Genomic DNA, 20,091 nt, shown 5'->3' with positions numbered 1-20,091 from the left:
CTCTTTCTCCAAACCACAATTATATTCAATATTCAGTTTAACTCACTCCTTTGTTTTTCATCCTTGCATATAACAATTCCAAGATAAGTAACCTTATCTTTAATTTGGACACCATATACTTCCTGTAAAACACAGTCATTGAGTGGAAATAAGACTGACTTATTGATATTAATTTTCAAAACTAAAACTAAGGAAAAGTCTTCAATACAGGAAACTGCTTTAGAAACTCATTCCTGTGTCTCAAAAATATGTGGATATTATCAGTTGACATAGTTCATAATTCATTGCTGAAAAAGTGCTGAAAAACCTTAAATTCCCTTTCTTGATATGAAGAGCCATAATTTGAGTAAGCAATAAAAATAAAAATGGACTAATTGGGCAGCCCTGTCTAATGCCACGCCCAATATCAAATCTTTGGGATGTCCCGTGAGCTAATTTAAGAGCCAGTACAACCACTATATAAAGTTTGGACTGCTTTAAAAAAAAGTCACCAAACCCCTAAAAACATATTGCTTTGAGCATAAACTTATATTCTACAATGTCAAAAGATTTATAAAACTCAACAAACATTAGAAAACTATCATCAAGGATGAGGTCATTCTAGTCAATCATATCTAAGATCAACCTGATGTTATTACTAATGTGTCGACATGCATAACACTAGATTGTTCTTCATCAATTATATGATGTAAGCCTTGTTTCAACCTCTTAGCAAATACAAGGGAAAATAACTTTCCATCATTATTAAACAGGCTAATGGGCCTCCAGTTGTCTATATAAAGACAATCCTTATTAGGTTTGGGAATCAAAACAATTACACCTTGCTTTAAGGAAGTCGGTAACTACCCTTTTTCTATTGATTCTTGGAACATAGCAAGAATGAAAGGAATCAATCGATCACTGAACGTTTTATGGAACTCATTTGTTAAACCATAATTTCCAGAGGATCTATTGTCTTTAAAGGCTTTTTATACAATATTTTATCTCAATTTCGGAAAACTCATCACAGAAATCATTTGCTATCTTCTTAGCAATGTTTCTGCAATGTCTAAGAAATAATACATATTGGAAGTTGACTGGGCTGATGTACACAGATTCTGTTAAAACTGGGTAACATGCTGAGAGATTTATTTGGGATTTTCATTGGGAGTATTATTAATCATTAATTTACATACGGAAGTCATTTCGCCTGCCCCTTTTTCTAAATTTAAAGAAATATTTTGTATTTCTCTCTCCCTCTTCCATCCATTTGTCTTGATCTTACAAACACTCCCTGGGCCTTTTCCTCGTAGATACAGTCTAACTGCATTTGCAGTGATGATAGCTCCAGTAATTCCTGATTAGTTCGATCAGTTTTAAAACTAAATTGCACACAAATAGAGTAACACACGTATAGAGAAAATAACCTGATTATTACACTTCAAACAAGAAACACACAAACTAAATTGCACATCTGCCATCTAAACCCTGACCTTTCTTGCCTTCCTTGATGCAAAGTCATTAATTACATCATCATAAGAAAATCTGCCAAGCAATTGCATGGTTAATACTGATAACAGCAAGGCTACTAAGGCGTTCCTGTGACATGGTGGACCTCCGGTAGGATTTGATGAGCTTCAGCTCTGAAAAGCTCCTCTGCTTCAGCTTAGGTCACTGGAAGAGTAAGACAAATTCCTGAGAGCAGTCCACAAATTTGGGTACATTTCTGAGAGCTCTCTTTCGTGTATACATTTCAGCACCTCAAGCAGGCTCATGGTCTTTGATGGCAAGTCAGGCAAGTTCTTCAGTTCCTGTGCAAACTCTCTGTCTTCCTTATCTGAGTGTTCTTTATAGTGCAGTGTCATACTAAGGGCCTCTCATTGTTCTGTCAGCTCCTCATTTGAGAGACTTTGGAAGGTTGACAGCACTCCAAACTTCTCTCCCACATTTTCCAATGTGGAAAATCTTTCCTGTAGGGCTGAGGTTGCAGCATCAACAACGACATTGAAAAATGTCACCTCCAGCTTCTTCAGGGCATCACTCAAAGGCTCATCAAATGATTCGAATGAAAAGTGACATTTTGTGGACCTCAGCCTTTTTTGTTGTAGAACGACATCTATATTTATACCCTCGCAAATATCCTTGACTTACATCTGTGCAGTCATAAAGCCTGTTGCCCTCTAGTTGCTGGGACCTCTCTGTCTTTCTGAGAAGACTGACTGCAACATCCACATGCATACTGGGAGACTGCATCAGCTTGCTCACATGTTGGATCTGGCTCCAGATGTCATACCACACCACTGTACAGATGCTGAAGCGGTATGATCCCACCTCCTCTGACAAGGACTGGGCCTAAATCTTTATCACAGGGTCTTTGTGGGGCTCCTCCTTCAGTGACCATTCTAATCACAACTGACAACTGTTCAGTGTGGCTGACATCTGAGGTGCAATCTAGAATGATAGAGAATCATTTTTGCCAGCTTGATGTCACTCACTATTATTGAAATGACCTTGTATTGCTGATTTAACTTGTTAACCAGGTAGCTGGTGGTGTGACTCAAGGTCCCTTTTTGGACATGGTTAAGGTGCTCTTTTATGACTGGATCAAATTGTGCCATCAGTTCAAACGCTGAGGATATTTCCATTTGGTGAAGAGGACAGTGTTTCTGTGTGTCCCCTTAGTGCCAGATTTCTAATTGCCGGAGACTGCACAATAGCAGTCAGACGTATCAATGCCTCCATCTTATCCTCTCAGCCTCTGAGTGCCATCTCATGCTTATCAATTGTTTCCCCCTTTTTGATCCACATTGCCAGTTCTTTCCATGTTTTCATGCAGTTTTGGTGTTCTAGACTGGTGTCGTGTGAAGTCACCAAAGAACTTGCTATGCTACTTCCGGCGCCGACTGAGATGGCCGCCTCGCTTCGCGTTCCTAGGAAACTATGCAGTTTTTTGTTTTTTTACGTGTTATTTCTTACATTAGTACCCCAGGTCATCTTAGGTTTCATTACATACAGTCGAGAAGAACTACTGAATATAAGATCAGCGTCAACTCACCATCAGTACGACCAAGAATATGTTTTCCGTGACGCGGATCCTGTGTTCTGCCTTACAAACAGGACAACGGAATGGATCGCATGCAGCGACCCAAGGAAACGACTCCGAAAAAGAGGGAAACGAGGCGGTGTTCTGGTCAGACTCCGAAAAAGGGCACATCGCGCACCACTCCCCAGCATTCTTCTTGCCAATGTCCAGTCTCTTGACAACAAGGTTGACGAAATCCGAGCAAGGGTGGCATTCCAGAGGGACATCAGAGACTGCAACGTTCTCTGCTTCACGGAAACATGGCTCACTGGGAAGACGCTATCCAATGCGGTGCAGCCAACGGGTTTCTCCACGCATCGCGCCGACAGAAACAAACATCTTTCTGGTAAGAAGAGTGGCGGGGGCGTATGCCTCATGACTAACGAGACATGGTGTGATGAAGGAAACATACAGGAACTCAAATCCTTCTTTTCACCTGATTTAGAATTCCTCACAATCAAATGTAGACCGCATTATCTTCCAAGAGAATTCTCTTCGATTATAATCACAGCCGTATATATCCCCCCCAAGCAGACACATCGATGGCTCTGAACGAACTTTATTTAACTCTTTGCAAACTGGAAACCATTTATCCGGAGGCTGCATTCATTGTAGCTGGGGATTTTAACAAAGCTAATCTGAAAACAAGACTCCCTAAATTTTATCAGCATATCGATTGCGCAACCAGGGGTGGTAAAACCTTGGATCATTGTTACTCTAACTTCCGCGACGCATATAAGGCCCTGCCCCGCCCCCCTTTCGGAAAAGCTGACCACGACTCCATTTTGCTGATCCCTGCCTACAGGCAGAAGCTAAAACAAGAGGCTCCCACGCTGAGGTCTGTCCAACGCTGGTCAGACCAAGCTGACTCCACACTCCAAGACTGCTTCCATCACGTGGACTGGGACATGTTTCGTATTGCGTCAGATGAAAATATTGATGAATACGCTGATTCGGTGTGCGAGTTCATTAGAACGTGCGTCGAAGATGTCGTTCCCATAGCAACGATAAAAACATTCCCAAACCAGAAACCATGGATTGATGGCAGCATTCGCGTGAAACTGAAAGCGCGAACCACTGCTTTTAATCAGGGCAAGGTGTCTGGTAACATGTCCGAATATAAACAATGCAGCTATTCCCTCCGCAAGGCTATTAAACAAGCTAAGCGTCAGTACAGAGACAAAGTGGAATCTCAATTCAATGGCTCAGACACAAGAGGCATGTGGCAGGGTCTACAGTCAATCACGGACTACAAGAAGAAACCCAGCCCAGTCACGGACCAGGATGTCTTGCTCCCAGGCAGACTAAATAACTTTTTTGCCCGCTTTGAGGACAATACAGTGCCACTGACACGGCCTGCAACGAAAACATGCGGTCTCTCCTTCACTGCAGCCGAGGTGAGTAAGACATTTAAATGTGTTAACCCTCGCAAGGCTGCAGGCCCAGACGGCATCCCCAGCCGCGCCCTCAGAGCATGCGCAGACCAGCTGGCCGGTGTGTTTACGGACATATTTAATCAATCCCTATACCAGTCTGCTGTTCCCACATGCTTCAAGAGGGCCACCATTGTTCCTGTTCCCAAGAAAGCTAAGGTAACTGAGCTAAACGACTACCGCCCCGTAGCACTGACTTCCGTCATCATGAAGTGCTTTGAGAGACTAGTCAAGGACCATATCACCCCCACCCTACCTGACACCCTAGACCCACTCCAATTTGCTTACCGCCCAAATAGGTCCACAGACGATGCAATCTCAACCACACTGCACACTGCCCTAACCCACCTGGACAAGAGGAATACCTATGTGAGAATGCTGTTCATCGACTCCAGCTCGGCATTCAACACCATAGTACCCTCCAAGCTCGTCATCAAGCTCGAGACCCTGGGTCTCGACCCCGCCCTGTGCAACTGGGTACTGGACTTCCTGACGGGCCGCCCCCAGGTGGTGAGAGTAGGCAACAACATCTCCTCCCCGCTGATCCTCAACACGGGGGCCCCACAAGGGTGCCTTCTGAGCCCTCTCCTGTACTCCCTGTTCACCCACGACTGCGTGGCCACGCACGCCTCCAACTCAATCATCAAGTTTGCGGACGACACAACAGTGGTAGGCTTGATTACCAACAATGACGAGACGGCCTACAGGGAGGAGGTGAGGGCCCTCGGAGTGTGGTGTCAGGAAAATAACATCACACTCAACGTCAACAAAACTAAGGAGATGATTGTGGACTTCAGGAAACAACAGAGGGAACACCCCCCTATCCACATCGATGGAACAGTAGTGGAGAGGGTAGCAAGTTTTAAGTTCCTCGGCATACACATCACAGACAAACTGAATTGGTCCACTCACACTGACAGCGTCGTGAAGAAGGCGCAGCAGCGCCTCTTCAACCTCAGGAGGCTGAAGAAATTTGGCTTGTCACCAAGCACTCACAAACTTCTACAGATGCACAATCGAGAGCATCCTGGCGGGCTGTATCACCGCCTGGTACGGCAACTGCTCCGCCCTCAACCGTAAGGCTCTCCAGAGGGTAGTGAGGTCTGCACAACGCATCACCGGGGGCACACTACCTGCCCTCCAGGACACCTACACGACCCGATGTTACAGGAAGGCCATAAAGATCATCAAGGACATCAACCACCCGAACCACTGCCTGTTCACCCCGCTATCATCCAGAAGGCGAGGTCAGTACAGGTGCATCAAAGCTGGGACCGAGAGACTGAAAAACAGCTTCTATCTCAAGGCCATCAGACTGTTAAACAGCCACCACTAACATTGAGTGGCTGCTGCCAACACACTGTCATTGACACTGACCCAACTCCAGCCACTTTAATAATGGGAATTGATGGGAAATGTAAATATATCACTAGCCACTTTAAACAATGCTACCTTATATAATGTTACTTACCCTACATTATTCATCTCATATGCATACGTATATACTGTACTCTACATCATCGACTGCATCCTTATGTAATACATGTATCACTAGCCACTTTAACTATGCCACTTTGTCTACATACTCATCTCATATGTATATACTGTACTCGATACCATCTACTGTATGCTGCTCTGTACCATCACTCATTCATATATCCTTATGTACATATTCTTTATCCCCTTACACTGTGTATAAGACAGCAGTTTTGGAATTGTTAGTTAGATTACTTGTTGGTTATCACTGCATTGTCGGAACTAGAAGCACAAGCATTTCGCTACACTCGCATTAACATCTGCTAACCATGTGTATGTGACAAATAACATTTGATTTGGTCTACTACTACGCCTTGCTCCTCAGCCTCAAACTCTGCTGGCAGGACTACTACCGCAGGAGGTCCATGCCCGTGTTGGTCAGCCTGGTGAGTGGAGGAGGTGGAGTCTATCTTAGTGCATAATAATATGATAAAAGTGGACTCTGAAATGATCCGCTGTCCCATCGCGCACTAACGACTCCTGTGGCGGGACGGGCGCAGTGTGCGCTGACACGGTCGCCAGGTGTATGGTGTTTTCTCCAACACATTGGTGTGGCTGGCTTCCGGGTTAAGTGGGCATTGTGTCAAGAAGAAGTGTGGTTGTGTTTCAGAGGACAGACGGCTCTCTACCGTCGCCTCTCCCAAGTCCATACGGGAGTTGCAGCGATTAGATGCTACAGTCCAATGGGGTTGAATCAGACCCTTAAACAGGATACAGTACAACCACATCTATTGACAAAGACCCCTTGCCTGAAAAGGCACCAATGGGAGATAATTCAGAACCTACACTATATCTACCTGTGTATTGACCCAGCAGTTCTGTAATGTGCTGTAGGCAGGCAGTAAACAGGCAGGCAGTAAACTAAGTCCAGTTAGAGAGACCTTGAGAGATTTAAGAGCTATAAAGGCACTCTGCATGACAATAACATCTCATACAGGGAAGTAAATAGTAGAACTGACAACAGCCCCTTTGTCAATCAATGTAGATGAAGGGGAGGAGACAGGTTAAAGAAAGATTTTTAAGCCTTGAGACATGGATTGTGTATGTGTGCCATTCAGAAGGTGAATGGGCGAGTGCCTTTGAATGGGGTATGGTAGTAGGTGCTAGGCGCACCGGTTTGAGTGTGTCAAGAACTGCAACGCTGCTGTGTTTTTCACACTCAACAGATTCCCATGTGTATCAAGAATGGTCCACCACCCAAAGGACATCCAGCCAAATTGACACAACTGTGGGAAGCATTGGAGTCAACATGAGCCAGCATCTCTGTGGAATGCTTTCGACAGCTTGTAGAGCCCATGCCCAACGAATTGAGGCTGTTCTGAGGGCAAAAGGAGGGGGGTGCAACTCGATATTACAATGGTCTTCCTAATGTTTGGTATGCTCAGTGAATACCGATGTATTCTTGACCAATAAAACGAAGAAATGCCTCATGAGCTGTTGTACACCATCAATACCCAAAATAGAAGCATGTTTTACTCCAATGTTTGTAAACTACGTAAATGTAAACAAACACTGTATAGCCTCAAAACATGTTTAAAACTATAATTTAGATATCATGGATGGTAAGTCCTTGCATCTCCAGACCCATCCATCAGCTTTTTACCAAAACGGAGGCAGGATGCCGCTTTGTTATTGTTTCAACTACAGATTCTAGCTTCAAGGGTCTGACTCAACCCCCATTGATCCTGTTTCATACATATAGGTTGATACATGGTTCAATGCACAGATAAGGGTCTGACTCACTGACTCAACCTTTAGGCATAGTGTTTGCCCGCTACATCCTGACGGGCTGCTGGAAGAACCTGATGGCCACCCTGTCCACCCCCCTGACGGGGCGCATGGCGGGCAGCTCCAAGGGCCTGGCCTTCATGCTGGGGTCTGAGGGGCTGAAGGAGCAGAGCCAGAGGGAGAGAGACACCATCTGTCTCAGCCTGGATGGACTACGCAAGGCAGCCGGGCACAGCTGTGCTCTAGGTAACAGGACCCAACACCATGGTGACTGGAGATAATGCCTGCCTGACTGACTAGAATCCCTAATTAGGAAGGATGTAGTAAACCCATTAGCTAGTGTGTTTACATCCGAGGCAGGCTGGGTCAAAGTATTTGAAAGAAAACAAAAATGATTTGATCACGTCTGGTTTAGAGATGTTTCCAGAAAGACGTTTTAAGATAATCATATTCCTGAATACGCAGTTGGCCTATTTGTGTAGCTATTGAAAATAGATACTGTATGAATTAAGGCCATAAAGTGTTGTGATTCTCCATTTGACTGCAGATGCTGCTATTGGCCAGGCCAGTTTGTCTTATTTACTCTCATATCTAATAGGTGTAGCTGCCAATTGTGTCTGTGCTCTGGCCCAGATGGCAGCAGCCTCGTGTGTGCAGGAGGAAAAGGAAGAGAGGCAGGTGGGCGGGTCTGGAGATGCCATCACACAAGGTACTTACAGCCCCTCACATAGCATACTGTGCTGTCTGTACATAGCGGTTCAATGGGCTGTTTCAAACTAAGAGACCCACTGTACTATAAAACTACTGTAAACACAAACAATTACTTTGAACTTGTCATTACTGCACAAGACAGGATACACAATAAAAAAATCTCTATTTCAGAAAAGATCCCATTGTCACATTTTTTTTTGGAGTGGTGCTGGGATCTGTTCTGGTCCTGTGTATGTTCCCAGTCAAGCAGCGTGTGGAGCAGAAACTGGAGCAGATGGGACGTCCTCAGGGGGTGCGGCTACACACGGCCCATGTGCTCTGCATGGAGGCCATCTACAATGTCGGCCTGGAAATGGGCAGCCACAACCAGGACTGCTGGCCCCACGTCTTCAGGTAACACAGCCAAGCTGTGGCAGAGCAGGCGATGCAGAGAGAGAAGAAGAAACACTCTCCATAACAACTCAGAAAAGGCTGAGACAGGCATTCATGACAGCTTTGATATCGGATGCGTTCATGACAGCTTTGATATCGGATGCGTTCATGACAGCTTTGACATCGGATGCGTTCATGACAGCTTTGACATCGGATGCGTTCATGACAGCTTTGACATCGGATGCGTTCATGACAGCTTTGACATCGGATGCGTTCATGACAGCTTTGACATCGGATGCGTTCATGACAGCTTTGACATCGGATGCGTTCATGACAGCTTTGACATCGGATGCATTCATGACAGCTTTGACATCGGATACATTCATGACAGCTTTGATATTGGATGCGTTCATGACAGCTTTGACATCGGATACATTCATGACAGCTTTGATATTGGATGCGTTCATGACAGCTTTGACATCGGATACATTCATGACAGCTTTGATATTGGATGCGTTCATGACAGCTTTGACATCGGATACATTCATGACAGCTTTGACATCGGATACATTCATGACAGCTTTGATATTGGATGCGTTTATGACAGTGGATGCATTCATGACAGCATAGGACAGGGGATGCATTCATGACAGCATAGGACAGGGGATGCATTCATGACAGCGTAGGAAAGTGGATGCATTCATGACAGCATAGGACAGGGGATGCATTCATGACAGCGTAGGACAGTGGATGCATTCATGACAGTGTAGGACAGTGGATGCATTCATGACAGCGTAGGACAGTGGATGCATTCATGACAGCATAGGACAGCAGATGCATTCATGACAGCGTTGGACAGCAGATGCATTCATGACAGCGTAGGACAGCAGATGCATTCATGACAGCATAGGACAGTGGATGCATTCATAACAGTGTAGGACAGTGGATGCATTCATGACAGTGTAGGAGAGTGGATGCATTCATGACAGTGTAGGACATTGGATGCATTCGTGACAGCGTAGGACAGTGGATGCATTCATGACAGCGTAGGACAGTGGATACATTCAGGACAGCAGCATAGGACAGTGGATGCATTCAGGACAGCGGATGCATTCAGGACAGCGTAGGACAGTGGATGCATTCAGGACAGCAGCATAGGACAGTGGATGCATTCCTGACAGTGGATGCATTCATGACAGCGTAGAACAGTGGATGCATTCATGACAGCGTAGGACAGCGGATGCATTCATGACAGTGGATGCATTCATGACAGCGTAGGATAGTGGATTCTTGATACAGTTGCAGCCACAGGTTAATAACACTCATCTCTGTAACGACACTGAACAATACAGTAGCATACCGGTCTCTGTCTACCCAGGGTTAGTGAAGCACAGCCATTTCAGCGACGGAAGCTCCCAGGCCACCATGACCATCACCCAAGCCCAGCAGGCCGTAGATCTGGGGCTGGATTTGTGCGGCGAGGCCAGTCCGGACAGAGAGCTGGACCTGAGCAGCCAGCCGGTCATTCAGCCCCAATCCATCCAGGAGCTGCTGAGGGAGAGCAGCAGGGGGAAAGACCTGGACCGCAGCCTGATGACGGGGACCAGTGCATCCAAGGCCGTCTGCACTCTATCTACACAGTACCGTATTATAGGCTACAGGACTGTAATGTTTTGTCCACGGTCTCTGAATCACATACTCGGTTTCATATTGCGATTTCTGTTTCATTAACTTTCATGTCTGAATAGCAATATAAAACAATGTAGTTGCTGTTGAGGAATGCTACTAGGCTGAAACACAAATGTTTAAGTCAGTAACAAAACAGCCGGCCATGTAAAGAAAGTAGGCACCAGGTGGCAGTGTGGATCAAGCGCAGCTCAAATACTTGAAAGTATTTGACCCAGGCCAGTACTGCTGCATTTACACATGCAGGCAAATTCTGATATTTTTCCACTAATTGGTCTTTTGACCAATCACATAAGATCTGTTCATTTTAGAACTTTTTTAGAGGTGATCTAATTTGTCAAAAGATCAGGATTGTCTGCATGTGTAAACGCAGTACTGCTACTATTGATTGTACAAAGAGTCACATGGTCATGCAGCATGTTCTCTTCTGGACATAGGCCATGATGGATGAGAGAATGCCAAGCTGTCATCAAGGCAAAGGGTGGCTACTTTGAAATATATAAAATATATTTTGATATGTTTAACACTTATTTGGTTACTACATGAGTCCTTATTTGTTATTTCTTGGTTTTGATGTTTTCACCAGTATTCTACAATGTAGCAAATAGTAAAAATGAAGAAAAGCCCTTGAATGAGTAGGTGTGTCCAAACGTTTAACTGGCAAATAAATTCATTAAAAATCCTACAATGTGATTTTCTGGATTTTTTTCTTCTCATTTTGTCTGTCATAGTAGAAGTGTACCTATGATGAAAATGATAGGCCTCTCTCATCTTTTTAAGTGGGAGAACTTGCACAATTGGTGGCTGCCTAAATACTTGTTTGCTCCACTGTATTATTCTATATTTTTTTGAATGATAATGGCGCCGGAGGGGATGGCTGCCATTTTACGGGCTCCTAACCAACTGTGCTATTTGTTTTGTTTTTTAGTATTGTTTGTAACTCATTTTGTATACAATGTTGCTGATACCGTCTCTTATGACCGAAAAGAGCTTCTGGACATCAGAACATAAAGAAAATAATTTAATGAGTCTGACGCAAAGGATATACCGATTTGTCGAGACAAGGCCCAAATCCCCGTCATTAGTGTGAAGAAAAGACGAAGAAAAAGGGGGAGGGTGCCTTGTGAGAATTCGCAGACGAGTAGGTAAACCACCACTACCCTCCGTATTATTGGCCAACGTGTAATCATTGGAAAACAAACTGGACATTGTACGATTTAAGAATATCCTACCAAACAGGACATTTAAAAACTGTAATATCTTATGTTTCACCAAGACATGGCTAAACAACGACACGGACACTGGCTGGTTTCTCCATGCATCGGCAGGAGAGAGCAGCTATATCTAGTAAGGCGAGGGGAGGGGGTGTGTGTCAATTTGTCAGTAACTGCTAGTGCGAGATGTCTAATATTAAAGAAGTCTCAAGGTATTTTTTTAACTAGGCAAGTCAGTTAACCTCTTGCTCCTTACCTGACATGCAGGCGTCCCATCTAGACATCTGGAAATGCAAATGCGCTACGCTAAATGCTAATAGTACTAGTTAAAAGTCAAACGTTCATTAAAATACACATGCAGGGTATTGAATTAAAGCTACACTCATTGTGAATCCAGGCAACAAGTCAGATTTTTAAAATGTTTTTCGGCGAAAGCATGAGAAGCTATTATCTGATAGCATGTAACACCCCAAAAGACCCGCAGGGGACGTAAACAAAATAATTAGCATAGTCGGCGCTACACAAACCGCACAAATAAAATATAAAACATTCATTACCTTTGACCATCTTCTTTGTTGGCACTCCTAGATGTCCCATAATCACTATTGGGTCTTTTTTTCGATTAAATCGGTCCATATATAGCCTAGATATCGATCTATGAAGACTGTGTGATAAACGGAAAAAAATAGCGTCTTATAACGTAACGTCATTTTTTTAAATTAAAAAAGTTGACGATAAACTTTCACAAAACACTTCGAAATACTTTTGTAATGCAACTTTAGGTATTAGTAAACGTTAATAAGTGATCAAATTGATCACGAGGCGATGTATATTCTATAGGGGTACGTATGGAAATAATGTCCGGATAAATCTCAACCAAAATATCCAGTCCGAGACCTGAAGAAATCGGCTGTCTCTTCTTCGTTTGACCAAGAAACAAAGCCTAGACAAATGACAAGACTGTTGACATCGTGTGGAAGCTGTAGGAATTGCAATCTCGGCTCCAGGTAATTTGCTTTCCCATAGACAATTCATGCAAGTGGCGCATTGATATATTTTCCCATTTTCAGTGATCAGATTTCCCTGCGCTTTTCGATGAAACGCACGTTCTGTTATAGTCACAGCCGTGATTTAACCAGTTTTATAAACGTCTGAGTGTTTTCTATCCACACATACTAATCATATGCATATACTATATTCCTGGCATGAGCAGCAGGGCGCTGAAATGTTGCGCGATTTTTAACAGAATGTTCGAAAAAGTAGGGGGTAGGAGTAACAGGTTAAGAACACATTCTTATTTTCAATGACGGCCTAGGAACAGTGGGTTAACCTCTAGCGACGAGCAATCCCATATCCGGGAGCGTAATCATAGCCTCAAGCGCATTACCATAACGCAACGTTTCCTCAGGTTCCTCAGGTTTCACTCAGGAGACTCCCAGTTAGATAGCAAATGTTCCTTTTTTCCAAAAATAATATTTTGGTAGGCGAAAAACGTCACGTTTGTTCATCCTGCTTGGCTGAGAAATCGACAGAAAAATATTCAACTATAATGCATTAGCATAACGCAACTGTTTCTATTCATGAAAATCACAAATGAAATTAAATAAATATATTAAAACACAAGCTTAGCCTTTTGTTAACACTGTCATCTCAGATTTTCAAAATATGCTTTTCAACCAAAGCTACACAAGCATTTGTGTAAGAGTATTGATAGCCTAGCATAGCATTAAGCCTAGCATTCAGCAGGGAACATTTTCACAAAAACAAGAAAAGCATTCAAATAAAATAATTTACCTTTGAAGAACTTCGGATGTTTTCAATGAGGAGACTCTCAGTTAGATAGCAAATGTTCATTTTTTCCCCAAAAATTATTTGTGTAGGAGAAATCGCTCCGTTTTGTTCATCACTTTTGGCTAAGAAAAAAAAAAAAAAATTAATTCACTACAACGCCAAACTTTTTTCCAAATTAACTCCATAATATCGACAGAAACATGGCAAATGTTGTTTAGAATCATCCTCAAGGTGTTTTTCACATATCTATTCAATGATAAATCCTTCGTGGCAGTTGGGTTTCTCCTCAGTTGCAAACGGAAAAGTACTGCAGCTGGAGCTTACGCAATAATTGCAACGGAGGACACCAAGCGACCACCTGGTAAATGTAGTCTCTTAGGGTCAATCTTCCAATTATATGCCTACAAATACGTCACAATGCTGCAGACACCTTGGGGAAAACGTGGAAAAGGTAAGCTGACTCCTAGCTCCTCCACAGCCATATAAGGAGTCATTGCCATGAGGCGGTTTTAAAAAATGTGGCACTTCCTGATCGGAGTTGAGCGGTCAGAAATCACGCTCATTGGTCATGGAGCAGCTCCATTTTTATCTGTTTTTTTCTGTAACAGCAGTTCTGTGGCACTCACAGACAATATCTTTGCAGTTTTGGAAACGTCAGAGTGTTTTCTTTCCAAAGCTGTCAATTATATGCATAGTCAAGCATCTTTTCGTGACAAAATATCTTGTTTAAAACGGGAACGTTTTTCATCCAAAAATTAAAATTAGCGCCCCCTATATCCAAGAAGTTAACTGCCTGGTCAGGGGCAGAACGATAGATTTGTACCTTGTCAGCTCGGGGGTTTGAACTTGCAACCTTCCGGTTACTAGTCCAACCACTAGGCTACCCTGCTCACCTGAGGTAGAATACCTCATGATAAGCTGTAGACCACACTATCTGCCAAAGGAGTTCTCATCTATATTATTCGTAGGCATCTATTTACCACCACAAATCGATGGTGGCACTAAGACAGCACTCAATGAGCTGTATACGGCCATAAGCAAACAAGAAAATTCTCATCTAGAAGCGCCACTTTTAGTGGCCAGGGACTTTAATGACAGCAAACTTAAATCCGTTTGACCTAATTTCTACCCATATGTCACATGAGCAACCAGAGGAAAAAAAAACTCTAGACCACCTTTACTCCACACACAGAGACTCATAAAGTGGTCAGATGACACAGATGCTACACGACAGGACTGTTTTGCTAGCACAGACTGGAATATGTTCTGGGATTCCTCCAATGGCATTGAGGAGTATACCACCACAGTCACCAGCTTCATCAATAAGTGCATCGACGACGTCGTTCCCACAGTGACCGTACGTACATATCCCAACCACATATCCCTCAGACGAACCATCAAACAGGCAAAACGTCAATACAGGACCAAGATTGAATTCTACTACACCGGCTCTGAAGCTCGTCGGATGTGGCATGGCTTGACAACTATTACAGATTACAAAGGGAAATCCAGCCGCGAGCTGCACAGTGGCGCGAGCCTACCAGACGAGCTAAATGCCTTTTATGCTTGCTTCGAGGCAAGCAAAACAAATAAAATGTTATTTGTCACATACACATTGTTAGCAGATGTTAATGCGAGTGTAGTGAAATGCTTGTGCTTCTAGTTCCGACAATGCAGTAATAACCAACGAGTAATCTAACCTAACAATTCCACAACTACTACCTTATACACACAAGTGTAAAGGGATAAAGAATATGTACATAAAGATATAAGAATGAGTGATGGTACAGAACAGCATAGGCAAGATGCAGTAGATGGTATAGAGTACAGTATATACATATGAGATGAGTAATGTAGGGTATATAAACATAAAGTGGCATAGTTTAAAGTGGCTAGTGATACATGTATTACATAAAGATGGCAAGATGCAGTAGATGCTATAGAGTACCATATATAAATATGAGATTAGTAATGTAGGGTATGTAAACATTATATTAAAACCTGTTATGGCTAGCGTTCCCCTAGGGGAAAATTCAGCTTTAAAGGTAGCACGGGAAATTCAAAAAATATTCTTTAGAAATATTTAACTTTCACACATTAACAAGTCCAATACAGCAAATGAAAGATAAACATCTTGTTAACCTCTCTGCGCACGGAACCCGCTAGCGGGCTGAAATTCCACAACATACGGTGATCGCTACATAAATAGTCATATTAAACGCTACATAAATAGTCATATTGAAAATACAAGTGTCTCACATGTATCGAAAGCCTAGAATCTTGCTAATCCAACTGCGTTGTCAGATTTAAAAAAGGATTTACTGTGAAAGAATACGATGCAATTATCTGAGCATAGAGCCCCATTAAAAAAATTGACCAGCACAGGTGTAACATAATCACAAACCGCATTAAAATAAATAGTTTACCTTTGACAATTTTCGTCTGTTTGCAATTCCAATGCTCAATGTTACACAATGAATGATCCTTTGTTTGATCAAATCCATTTTTATAGCCTAACACGAAACATTTTGTTAACTGCTTGTGTCGTGAATTCCGTCTCATTCCATTTTCAACGACACATTCCAGGTAAATAACCCACACAGAACGTGACTTTTCCAGTCATGTTTGGTTTCACTGCAATTGTTTGTAACACAATCAAACCTGATGGGCCATTTCGCGGGACGTATTGACTGAAAGAAACCGATTTGAAGACAACAAGTCATAACATCATTGTGCACCAATGATTTGCCCGCTGTTTCGTTGATTGACTGTGTTTTAACCCAATGACCACTGATCGTCTTGAAATCTAGCTGGGTGGATAGCCAATGAGCTGAGCTAAACGGCAATACGACATGTTTATGTGTTGCAAGACCGTAAAGAGAGTCATTCACTATTGAAGTTTCATACCGGAAGGAGAAGCACATATTACGCACTGCATTGTTTGGTGAACGCGCAGATTCAGCTGTTTATATATCAATAATTATGGCGACGAAGTCAGGGAAAGCTAAATCTAAGTCTAGATATACAGATGTACATACAATTTTAGACTACATTGATTGGGAAGGTGAGACAGAGATTGTTGTAGGACGCTTCATTTAGCGATTGTGGAGGAATAGTTTTTGAACGGGAGAGGACATTGTTTTGGACTGGTAAGTTCTTATCATGCTAATGCCCATGTTTGAAATTAATAATATAAAATATTATGTGATTTTTTAAACATTTTAGAAGCAATATATAAACATGTAATGTTATGAAATATGAGATGCGTGTGTCTGCCGCCCCACCCCAACCCACATGAAATAGCCTATTTGAGGCTGTTGAGGAGAGGGCAGGACCACATCAATGGCCAAAGTGAAATGGAGACAGTAGATCTAGCTGGTCTGTCGTAATATAATAGAGACAGTAGATCTAGCTGGTCTGTCATAATATAATAGAGACAGTAGATCTAGCTGACATGTCATAATATAAAAGAGACAGTAGATCTAGCTGAAATGTCATAATATAATAGAGACAGTAGATCTAGCTGAAATGTCATAATATAAAAGAGACAGTAGATCTAGCTGAAATGTCATAATATAATAGAGACAGTAGATCTAGCTGAAATGTCATAATATAAAAGAGACAGTAGATCTAGCAGGTAATAATAATAATATAATAATATATTCAACCTTCAACTCTCTCTATATATATATATATATATATCTGTTTATTATACCTGTTGATACAGGGCTCATATGTGAAACTATTCTAACTGAACATTTTCTTTCACAGTGACACTGACTCCGAATGGGAGTCTTATCCGGTGTCCTGTGTGAATTTAAGTATGCTCACTCTAATTCTCTCTTTCTCTCGGAGGAGGACCTGAGCCCTAGGACCATGCCTGGCATGATGAAATGTGTGGTTTGTTTGTGTGTGTTGGTTTGTTTGGGTGTGTGTGTGTGTGTATATATATATATATTTTTTTCTCCCCATGTCAGATTATATTTTCCATTTTTTTATTCAAATGGAATGGAGTAGAACAGCAAACACACACATGACCACTGCGCTTGCTACTCCTCCATTTCCATATGAAATAGCCATTGGGTGCTGTTCAGGAGAGGGCAGGCCCACAACAATGGCCAGAGTTGAATGGAACAGCACTTCATCTTAGTGACTGTTCACTCTGCTCTATACAATATATATCTGTTTATTTTATGTGATGATAAAAGGCTCATACAATACAAATATTTTTTTAACGTTTTCTTTCAGTGATAGCGACTCTGACTGGGAGCCCCCAGTGCCAAGCTGCCCGCTCTACCTCTACCCCCAGTGGTGTTCATATGCCACAGTTCATTACTGCAGGCATGACTGTGCCTCAGGGCCAAAAGGGCACAGCATGGAGGCCTCGTTGTGTTCTGTGTCGCATGAAATGCACCACTTGTTCAGTTTGCCTCTGCTTTACATCAGAAAGAGACTGCTATGGGACATGGCACAGGCAGCAAAATATTGTGACAAGGACTTCCAAAGGGTGTACTGTTTTTTTCATTTTTGTTTGTGTGTTAGAATTGCTTTTTGATATGTTGTATATAGTTATTTGCACTGCTGTATATAGTTATAGGTCATTTCACCAATTTGGCAACTTGGGTACATTTGGGCAACTTGTGTGGGACACCTGGGTGAATTCATGCTAAATGTCATGTAGCTCACCCATTCCTGAAGTTATCAGTCTGAAACTTTGCACACCTACAGTTGCCCTCTTGTGTTATGCATCAAAATGATATCCAGCATCCTATTCTAGTACATGTGAAAGATGATACTACAACAATAAAAAACAGAAAACGTATGCTCTTTCTTTCTCTTTTCTTCCACCAGATCTACTGTGTTATATTCTCCTACATTCAATTAACATTTCCACAAACTTCAGAATGTTTCCATTGAAATGATACCAAGAATATGCATATCCTTGCCTCTGGGGCTGAGCTACAGGCAGTTAAATTAGGGTATGTCTTCAGGTGGAAATTGAGAACAAAGGGATGCAGCCATAACAGGTTTTAAATTCATGTCAGTTCTTAAACATTTGCAGAGTCTTCTGAAGGAAAACATTTTTTTTTCTGCCCTGGGATAATCGATGTTCTAATGGACACTTACATGGCCATGTTCCCCCTATGGAGTGGAATACTGCTGGGTAACCTTACAAGATATTGTAATGTGACCAACACAACATTGCAATCAGTGAAATCACAGGACACCAACTGCTATGTGGAACAGTAGTTCTGGATAATGAAGCATTCCATTTTGCAAAAGAAGAAATTCCTCCATCCAGCTGAATTCATTTTGAAAATGCATGCCACCCTCCAAGGAAGGTATAGGAAGCACATAATAAAACATGATCTGCCAGAATCACTGTTCACTAAATCCCCCTACCGTAACAAGCCGTTGGACCAGGAAGAGGAGCAGTGGGCCAAGAGACAAAGAAAATACTCACCTCACAAGTGCAGGTCAAAGTATTTCCAGCCTCCCAGATAATTACCTGAGCCAAAGAAGAAGGGTAAAAAGAAACCAGCAGGGAAGGCACACCACAAGAATATATGTAAGCAAGTAAGCATGTAAGTTATGACATACTGTGAAAAACTCTTGGCTGCTGGCTCTGTCACTTTTAGACATGCGCAAAGCAGACTGAAAGGTAGCTATTGACTTGAACTAGATGTTATGCAATATGGGTGTATATCTACTGCACGCTTCTTAGGTGTGTAATTGACATGACCAAGGAGCTATTGAAATGTAAAACTATGAAAAATGTACATTACACCAGATGATTTCACAGTACACAAACAAGAGTGTGCAATATATAAGGCTAGTCCGTGGACATTCTAAAGTTTGAGTCCAGTAGGTCACATGACCAAAGAGCTATTGAAGATTTAAAATTAGGAAAAATTAATGTAAAAACATGTGAGATGAAAATGGACAAACTAAAGGTTGTGCAATGTGTAGGCCCACTGAGTGGACATTCTGAACCTTGTTTGAAGTCAGTAGGTCACATGACCAAGGACTTATTGAAATGTTAAAGTTTGAAAAATTAATGTAAAAAGGTGCGAGATGAAAATGAACAAACTAAAGGGTGTGCAATGTGTATGCCTACTGAGTGTACATTATGAACCTTGTTTGAAGTCTGTAGGTCATACAGCCAAAGAGCTTTTGAAATTCTAAAAAGTAATTACATCATTTAAAATAGTGCGAGATGTAAATCGACTAAATGTTTTCGGTCCCTAACTGCTGTTGGAGGACGTAAGGAAACCTACAGGCGAATATCCAACCTGGAACTGTCTTTACCTCGGTTTCCCCATGACAGTCAGACTCTGTGCTGGCTGTTTTTGTTTCCCGCCGAAAGGCAGATCATGATTTGGCCAGATTACAAAACAGACGCAGCCGGAGACAGTCAAACATCCTGACCCAGTTAAACCCTTAATTTGGGGGTTAACATTTCCATACATCAGCAATAGTTCGGGGCTCTTCCAATGCTCCATCCATCCTACGCTGCAAACACGAGTCTTGTTAGCTACAGTAGCTAGCTGGATAGCTA

The sequence above is a fragment of the Oncorhynchus keta genome, chromosome 2 (assembly GCF_023373465.1).
Source record: "Oncorhynchus keta strain PuntledgeMale-10-30-2019 chromosome 2, Oket_V2, whole genome shotgun sequence".
NCBI classification, from domain to species: Eukaryota; Metazoa; Chordata; class Actinopteri; order Salmoniformes; family Salmonidae; genus Oncorhynchus; species Oncorhynchus keta.
This window is presented reverse-complemented; position numbering follows the sequence as displayed.